We start from the raw sequence: 9,779 nt of genomic DNA, 5'->3' as shown, positions 1-9,779 counted from the left end.
GGTAGTGGAGAGCTACAAATTCCTGGGCGTTCACCTAAAGAATAACCTGAACTGGACTGATAACACCCATGCACTCCACAAGAAGGGCCAGAGTCCTCAATCTGCTGAGGAGACTCAGGTCCTTTGGAGGGTGCAGGACTCTCCTCAGGGCTTTTTATGACTCTGCGGTGGCCTCTGCCATCCTTTATGCTGTGGTCTGCTCGAGGGGGGGCAGCTCGGACCGGGACAGGAGCAGACTCAATAGACAGATCGGCAGAGCGAGCTCTATCCTGGACTGTCATCTGGACTCTATAGAGAAAGTGGGGGAGAGAAGGATGTTAGGAGGATGTAAGCCCCCCCCCCCCCCCCCCCCCCCCCCCCCCCCCCGCCGGTGTTAGGAGAGGTACCGAAGGTCGTTCATCCCGGCTGCTGTCAGACCCTACAACCCTACAACACCTGCACCACCTGATAATGGTGATAATGGCCTGTTGTTTGTTGGTTTGCTTTTTACTGTAGAAAACTGCTGCTGAATTTACACACTGGGAGAAAGTGTTATCTAATCAAATCTACAAACCAAGTGTCAAATTACTAGATTACTTTAGGCTGCAAGTGGCTGTTTATATAGGCCACAGTATATACAAGTATGGAAGCATACACATGTATATCCATGTCTATTTACAGTAGACTGTACAAAGTGTGCATGATTTATATTTCGATTGATGGAAAGTTGAACTAAACTAATGGAAAACTGAAAAACTATAATTGGTTAAAATTGGCTTTTTTATTTTGAAATCCTTAACCGGAAAACTTGTTTTACATGTTACGTAACTTGACATCAGTCAGAGGTAGGAGTTTTTTTTAAAGTTTTTTTTCATCTTCTCCTCCTCAACTTTTCTTACCTTCTCCCGAAAGACATGACAAGTCTCAGTGAGACTGGACGGAGAGAAGCCAGAAGGTAAGAACTAGCCATAGGGAACTATTGATACACATGATACTGATACGTATTGATTTGCTGATTATTGCCTGACTGGTCGACTCCAGCTAACAAAACGACAAAACCATTCACGCTGCGAGTGTTCCTCACAGTGTAACAGTGAATTATTGATCACACCTATCGTAATTGTCTCCGCAACGCTTTTAATAAGAGTTGGAAATCTTTATAAAATTATGGTTGACTGCAGTGATCTGTTTTTTTGATGCTCTTTTATTTTTCACTACTTTTCCTTAATAATCACCCAACCAAAGGTTCTCTTCTAAACGTAAAATTTAAATTTGACTGTCTAAAAACTGGTGTTTTAGGGTATCATACTCTAAAAAGAAACGTGATTAATAGTTTTAGATCAGAATCAGAATATAATTTATTGCCAAGAAAGTAGCCTAACACTTACAAAGAAATTTGCCCTGGTTGGTGCATCCATAAACATATTAAAAAATATAGGCATATTGATATTTTAGTTATGCTTTTTTGCTCTTCAGCTTTGATGTTGAGCTGAAAGCAGTCTTATACAATGTTGTGCGTTTTGGGATCATACTTTTGTTGTTGTTGCTCCACAAACCAGTTCATGCATCTTTTAAAAGCATCTTAACAACTTTTTTTTGTCTCTTTCTTTTAATTAGATTTTCTTTTGTGTACACAAACTCAGTTCTTGTTCTCAAAACGTCATGGTTCTCTGTCTATTTTATCTTCCTTGTTTTTCTCTCTTCCCTAAAGCACTAGGCCCATTCTTTTGGAAAGTGCTTCCTAAATAAAGTTTGTTTGCTTGCTGGTAGAGAGCAGATATACAAGAAATAGCTTGCAGATTCATGATGCTATTAAATGGGATGGAAATCTCTCCCCACCCGCTATTGTCATGGGTGTTAAACCTCGTCCCCCCTCCTCATCCCCCAGCTGATCTCTTTTCTGTTATTACGCTGTGTATCATCATCATTTTGACTGGGGTTGGATGTTCAGCTGTTCAGTCGGTCACAATCAGAATTGAAAACATAAACAGTAAACAATCCCTAAGTATCCAAATACGGGAAGAAATCCACCATAGAAGATGCAGAAACATCTGAGTAAAATATGGTCCCTCCCCTTCCCAAGGGGTTGTGGAATGGGATTCTGGGAAACTTCTATAAAATCTGTTATCTTTGCCTAAGCTTAACCAAGTGTTTAGTAGCCTAACCTTAAAGCGGCTATAATCCATATTCTTTGATAATAACAACATATTAAATGACAATGTGTCGAAATGTTGCGGGAATCTGCAGCTCCCCTCAGCTTTTCCAACAAGTTCTAGTCATTGTTTAGCTGTCCCATCCACAACATTACTGTTTTGGCTCACTCTCACTGCTCTCATAGTTGCATTTCCAGCTTTAGAAGGCAGCTGTTTTCAGCAAAAAGCTCTAACTAGCCGCTGGACACTACCTGCTCAGCATCAAACAGCAGACAGACAGTGAACATAGTGGAGCATTTTGCGGCTAAATAGACAGATGTTTCTCTCAGGAGTTGGTGGAGACCAAACACAGCGCTGAAAGAGAATGACTGTTGAACATTTAATGTAAACAACCGATGTGTTTGAAACCTCGGATTACAGAAGGGTTGTAGGGTTTGTAACTGTAAAAGAGAGCTGCACATTCAACTTAAACTACAATTTGTGTCCAGTTTGATAACTGGTGATGGTTGCTGCTGTTTGGGAGAAGTAATGAAGTTTAGTTCTTGTTTATGATTGAGTTTAAATGATTTGATAGTAATCATTGAGAATCTATTGTGTGGTTTGGGAATAATCATGTAAAGAATGTGGAACAACGTGATTGGATAACATGCTAAAGAGAAACAATAAATGTTTATTTGCTTAAGTTTGGAATGTCAGGATGCGGGGGCTTTTTTGTTGAACTTCCACTTTAGCGTCTTCTTGTTAAATGAAACACATTAAAGCTAGAGTTTGAACTATCTCATTAGTTTAAACTTTAATGCAGTTTTAAATGGATGCAGTCAACTGTAGTTTGTCAGATTGGTTGTTTCTTGATGTTTTTTTTGAAATAATCTAAGGCAAATACATTTCCTAAAGTGATAACTACGAGACAATTAGCTGCACAAGCAGGAGATGCATAAGCAGATATTTACATTTTAAATTAGTGTTAATCTCTTAACATGTTTCTGTCTCTCAGGGGAAACAGTCTTTTTGCAACTGGACTCTGGGGTTTGACTTACTGCTGTCACTTCAAAAATAGATTCACTGAAAGTTTAGTTGGAAGTGTCAGTGATACACTCTGATACTCTGTATTTCCTCTCCTGGTCCCGATATGTTTTTGTTTCATACACGCTTTTCTCTGAATGCATGTTTTCTTGCCTTGTTTACACCTTACAACAGTGTATTTAATTAAACCTGAATTAAATTTGGGTGTGTGCTCATACTTAGGAGCCTGATAAGATGCATGCTGTTGTATTTTTAGCTCTATTACGAGTGGTTTTAATTTTAGCGCCTCAAGACTGAGTTCTCTCTGTACTCCAGTGACATGATGAGCGAAGAGAAAGCTGGTTAAGATGACAGCGTACTACAGCTAGAAACAAAATTGGCATTTTTTGGTAATCTGGTAAGTTTGCAATCCAAAAGAACCCCTGTGTTATGATATATTTGCATCTGTGCATGGGCAATGGTTTTCTTGTAGTTTATTAACAGCATACGCTATTTGTTTTGGTGCTGTTTCAGATACAGGTTACACAGTAAAACAGTTTGAGGAGCCTAACCGAATGTGTCCCGAGGCTCATCAGACGCCAAAACACTGTACAGAGGATTGTATTACTCTGGGAAAAGATGTCATAGCTACTGGAGAATACTTGTCGCGGCAACTGTAATATATTTTGTTACAACAATCGCAAAGTAAACCATAGAAACACAACATTCGCATTGCAAAGTAATGCACCAGGAAAGTGTGCTTGAGGAGGGATCTTGAGCCTGTACTGTCGTTTATTTGTTATTGAAGCTGATACCCACTGATTAAAATCACAACAATAATTCCCAGAGAGTTTAAACATTAATTCTCTGCTGCTCAATACAAGTATGTGGTTTGTTTACTTTTTATTGTTTAAAAGTTAAAGCTTTTTCTTCTTCTTCTCAGGCCACAATTAGTTTTAAGTGTCAGGGCTGTGTGGAACCTGATAGCACAAGGTTTTCATCATAATTAGCAGGAATCCAGGCTTTAAAAATGGAAATTACCACTTTCAGCTTCATGCCAAATCCTCTGATTGGAGTGGCTTTCCAAATGTCCTTGAAAAGAGGATACGCTCTTTAGAAGTTTAGTGGGTTTGAGTGGAGCAGCTGCGAGTTTTCTACATGTAGCTTTAGTTTTTACAAGGTAGAAAAAAAAACTTTGTCTGTAGTTTTTCTTTTCTTTTTTGTAGCAGAGACCATTTACAAATATTTTACAACAATGGCCACAGAGTTGGCTCCAAGCTGGACAGGAAGTATTGAGCAATTACAATAAAAGACAACTGTACACAGCAGAATGTAATAAACAGGAATTACACAAATATTCAATAATAAAACAAAGACAGTTGTGTTGTGTCGTCTAGTTCTTTGTGGCTGGTAGACGCTTCCTAATCTCATAATATAATTTGCCCCATTAATCACGAGATTGTGATTTTTGAAACCTCAATTTAGGTGTTGTTTTGAAAATACTTTTGCAAACTGAGTTTGAATTTAATAGTTATCTCGAGATATTGGTCCTGTTTCAAACTGTCTCAAGAAGACAGAATCACAGTTTTGCAGCAATGTAACTTAATTAAGGCTAATAATGCAAATGTAGTTGTCTGATTATTTTCATCATTAAGTCCTTCATCTTGTCCTTGTGAAGGAATTCAATCAGCTGTGATGTCTCCTGTTGGACATTTAAATAATTCTGTCCACCCATTAGATTGGGACAGACTCTTGAGTTAACGGAGACACTGAAAAACTTAATTGTCTTAAAAGAAAAATATATTTCAGTTGTGATTGTGAGAAAATAGCATTTGAATAATCCGAGACGGCTTGTGATTACTTCTTAAAAAATGATTACGAGCATCTCAGAAACTCCTTCATTATGTCTTGATAATGAGGGTGAGTTGTGACAGGGGAAAAAGAGAGATGAAGATGTCCATATAATGAAATACTTCTTAGGATAACAGACCACCCTTGTGTTCTGTAGTTTCATTTACAGCTTGAAAATTAGTCAAAGGTTGTCTCTCTAAATGGATCTACAGTCATCTCTCGCCTGAGCCTCCGGACCTCTCATTTCAAGATCTGAGGCACTGCAACATCATGAATGGTTTGGTAAAGAATGAAAAGGTTATTAAAGGACAAACCTTCTGATATTCATTAGTTAAATTCATTGTCAAAACCAGCAACTTCCAGACTTCCCTACCTTGTCTACCCCAAAACTCCACTGGTTTCTACCAAAGAGTCTTCAAAAAACTTTCAGCCATGGCTTAAAACACATTTCTTTAGAGTATTCACTGCAGCAGGTACTCAAAATAAACTACAGTGCCCATGTTCATCCTTACAAAAGAAAACGTGCCCAAATGCAAGAGTACCGCTCATTGATGTGTTTTCAATAACTTTTAAACAACAGAGCTCTCTGGCACAGATGAATCTGAGACATCAGGTTTTGGCTAGTTTCAGTGGGATCAATTCATTGTTGGTTTTGGTCTTTGCACATGATTTCTTTACATTAAGAAAAACAGAATATTACCAGGTTTATCCTTTAAAATAGTGCAAATTTCTGTAGGCTATATAATGTTAGACCTGTATGGTTTATTGGTTATGAAGAGTTTACACTCAGACTCAAAACTAAACAGGACTATAATGGGACTGTTAGTGAGTGTCTACCACTGTGGTCTAATCAAACGCTCCTCTCTGTTATCTCCACTGCCTGAGAAACACTGAATGAAAAACATAGGCCTAAAAATACCAACGTTAACACAAGTATTTGGGCTGAACTTGGGAGAGAGGAACTAATCAAACTGTGTGCACTAACATCAGAGAGGGATAACCAAGTTTACAGGCTTACTTTCATTCACAACTAACCGGTAACAGAGGATTCCATTAACTACAGTAAGCTAACTAGCGGCGGCGTTAACGGTGTTGCACCGGACTAAAACGATGCATGCACTGACACAAAAAATGCGTTTGCCCACCTATCTACAGCAACTGTGATTTCAACAGCCGTATTTCAACAAACGGTGACGTATTCCTTTGAGTGTTACCAAAATAGTGGAAAACTGATAAAACAAGGAGTTAAATGGCTTGTGCAATATATAACGTACCAGACGAGGCAACAGAAGAAAAGTGAGTAAAATAGTAAAAAAAATTATGAAACAAGGATTCTCCTTTTGCAATTTGGGTGAGATCACTCTACAGATGTCTCAGGGTCAGCTGCATGGCATCGATATGTTCAATTAAGTTTTGTAATGCCTGGCAGACATCAAGTTGCCTCTCAGGAATAATGAGCAGCCAAAATCTGAGGAGCTAACTGAATCAGTGCCTGATGGAAAACTAAATTAGAGCCCACAAACATGTATTTTCCACAGCAGCAGCTCCACGTTGATGAAGGTGTGTTCACAGGAGCTTTGGGAGACATTTTAAAGACCTACGTACACCCAGTGCCTTGTCATTACCCCGATGCTCTCCATCAAAGAGATGCTGAACTGGTATAATTTCCACAAGTGAAGGAAATAACATGATAAAAGACACACATTTCAGTTGTTTCTGGGCAGAAAGCTGCAGACATCTGGTCCTGTTCTGTAGTTATGAGAATCAAACATCTAGAGACTTCAGTTGCTACTGTTGTAATGGAGATATATCGGTCACAGTCTTAAACACAAATCTGTGGACCAGAGATGCATTAAGATGGTGTATGTTTCAGTTATTTAATTGGCTAGGAACCAGAGAGCTGAAAGGATTACAAAAGAAGGAAATATGTGAAAAGAGACACATTTATAAATGGAAAATTTAATGGAGCGAGAAAAAGGCTTTTCTGGTGAATTTAAAAAAGCTTCTAAAAAAGTTTAGTTTGTCATGTTGGGGAAACAGCCTGGAGAGTTTGTCTCACTACGGAGGGAAAAAAAGTTGTTTTTGTACAAAATGCAATGTGACGTCAGAGCCTGAAAGTGACTAATTAGGGAAAACTCGATTTGTGAGCGCTGCTTTGTTTCAGGGAGGGGCATTCAGCCGTCAGCCAGGACAACGCTTAATTCTAAGGTGACTTGATGCTGCTGCTGGAATACAAACTGTCTGCAGCTCTCTGGACTGCAAACTGATACTAAAAATCATTGTTTCCAGAAAGAAACATACAATGTTGCTATTCCAAGAAATCAATCCTGTCCAGTCAGGTCTTTTGGTTCTACGGTCATCCATGTTTGAAAATTTACTGGATAAAAAAACATAATGCAGTTTTGACAACATATACAGGAAGTTGTTACTGGCAAGAGAAATACTTTCCAGTTGTGTTTCTTAAAGGATATTTATTAAAGTTACTTAGTGTTTCTTTACTGAGTTGCAGGGATAGAACACAAAATGGGATTTTTGTACTAAAAACACTTTAAAAGATAACCCACTTGATTTGACAAACTCAGACTGCTGAAGCTTCACGTGTTTTTACTCAGAACAAGACTATGGATTTTTCCCTAAATTCAACAATGAATATCTCTTTCAATGTACATGCAGTATGGGCATGTGAATGGTGTACTACAGACATGGACAAATGTGAACCTATCCTTTTGGGGCACATTGATAAATAAAAGATGTAAAATGGAGGCTTCAGGTGTGTTATGGGAGTTAAGGTGGCTTGAACTGATCCTGTTGTCATTGGCCACATTTGCTTGCAGGTGATAGATGGTTTTCTCTATGACAATTATATGAATTTTGAGGTTATAAATTAAAAAATGTAAGCTGAAGCTTGGTCAACTAATGTAACCTGAGATTTAGTGGACTCAATCAAAGACCAAATTGCGCCTGTGCAAAAGGGGGCGTGTAAATAATTGGGGGTGGGGCAAACATCACTAAAAAGGAACTCTGCGCTGAGTTCAATGACACCTTAGACCTCTATTGCTAATTTCTACATTTGTAAAGCATTCTGTAAAAAGCTTTTTTAAGCAAAATGATTTAAAATACTGGTTTATTTCTAATAGGGTGCTCTTTAAATGTTATAACTGTCTTTATTAATGGTTTATAAACCTTTTTATTACTCCTTTACAAGTAAGTTTCATGTAAATTGGTTGATAATGTTTGTCATTGAAGGCTGATTTGCTGTTGCCAGCAGGGGGCGCTATGACTACAACCCAGTATTAGCCTGTAGATGTCCTCAGGTCTAGACTCTTATCAATCATTTAATTAAATTCCGGGCAGATTGGACAATGTACACTCGAGTAACAATTTTCCCGTTCATCGCTAAACACTCAAAATGGCCGCCACACCCACACCATTTGATGAAAAGTCTTGGCTTGAATAACTTTTGGTACTGTCTTGAGATGGCACGGCCATAATTATTAATACAAATAATATAACAATTATTTCAGTTTCAATTGGGCATCCGCCGTCGCTGGCGCACGGGCCCTAACTAGAATGGCTCTCGGAGAGCACAGACCTCTGCCAAGGCTAATGGTCAATTTACTGGGTCATAAAAGTCGTTTTTCTTACTGCGGTGTGCTGTTGAGCTTCAAGTTGTAATGTGAAAACAAAATGGACGCTACAAAGATGTGTTGTAGTTTATTTCTCAGAGCGGTTAAACAACACGATAGCTGTTTCCATTATTTGTATGACAACAAAGAGCAAAGGTACCAGATTGGTAAGCCATGAAATTTCTCTAACTAATTTTTAGGATATTTCTTACACCAAATGAATACGCGCTTCCACTACATTCCAGAAAAATTGGGCCACTGTTTTTCTGTAATCCTGCTGACACACAAACTGACAAACCAACAAACACACAAACGGAGCCAAGAAACATTTTCCTTGGCTGAGGTAACAACTCTTAAATCAGCACTTTTAACAATGATGTTGGCAAGACTGATATGTCACTTGCTACTGACTTGTGAGGGCAAAACAAAATAACCCCAATCCTAACATGAAATAAGGTTACATGAACACAATGTCAAACTGAATGAATTAAAGTTAAATGAAATGGCATTTCAGTCTGATAATCTGAATAAGAAAATCAATGAAGTGGAAACAGGCAATTTGAAGTATATCATCATGGAACACCTCAAATTAGTTGAATCTCAGAGTGAGGAGATCTGACAGAGAAGGAAGTACAGTATTAAGTCACTAGATGAGTTGCCTCTCTTTATCCTTCATGAGAAGCTTTATGTTGAGACTTTAAACCAGAGCAGCTGCTTCCCAGCATCTTCAGATCCACTGTGGAGCCAGACTCTGTCTCTTTGTCTTAAAACTCACAAAGTGAAAGACTTCCCCAGTGACTTTATTAAATTCACTTTGTGACATTTTGAACCTGGACACAGTCAGAAAAAGGCAGGGGTGTGGAGAAAACAACGAGGCCTCACAAAACTTCTGCGAAAACAGCATTGCCACCAAATAGGCATAAAGCCCCATTGTGGAGGCTGAATGTGCTTGATTGTGTTTGCTGGAGAATCTGGAAGGAAGAGGGAGGAGAAGCAAGAGGCATGTGATGTTTGAAGTCGACCTGATTTGTGCTAAAAAAATGATTTTTCTTTTTATCTGGATATAGCAGGACACACAAGAAGTTGTGACGTCATTGATTGATTAATGTTGAAGAGATGGGAGACAGGAAGTGGCAGAAACCCTGTGTGTGTGTGTGTGTGTGTGTGT

At 38.6% G+C, this 9,779-nt stretch overlaps 1 protein-coding gene across 3 annotated transcripts in view; it reads left to right on the top strand.

Moving 5' to 3' along the window:
• Window positions 1-828: 828 nt before the first annotated feature.
• The window catches only part of kank3 (KN motif and ankyrin repeat domains 3), a 24,691-nt gene continuing 15,740 nt past the window's right edge, over window positions 829-9,779 (top strand). For 2 of the 3 annotated variants that reach the window (XM_034881185.1, XM_034881184.1), the window contains exon 1: window positions 830-934. The gene's annotated coding sequence lies outside the window, so the exon portion shown is untranslated. Of the gene's footprint in view, window positions 935-9,779 lie in introns of all 3 variants that reach the window. The other variant, XM_034881183.1, reaches the window with a different exon arrangement.

Source organism: Etheostoma cragini, chromosome 9, assembly GCF_013103735.1.
Source record: "Etheostoma cragini isolate CJK2018 chromosome 9, CSU_Ecrag_1.0, whole genome shotgun sequence".
Taxonomy (NCBI): domain Eukaryota; kingdom Metazoa; phylum Chordata; class Actinopteri; order Perciformes; family Percidae; genus Etheostoma; species Etheostoma cragini.
The sequence above is the reverse complement of the archived record's forward strand: the minus strand, read 5'-3'. Positions and strand labels throughout refer to the sequence as shown.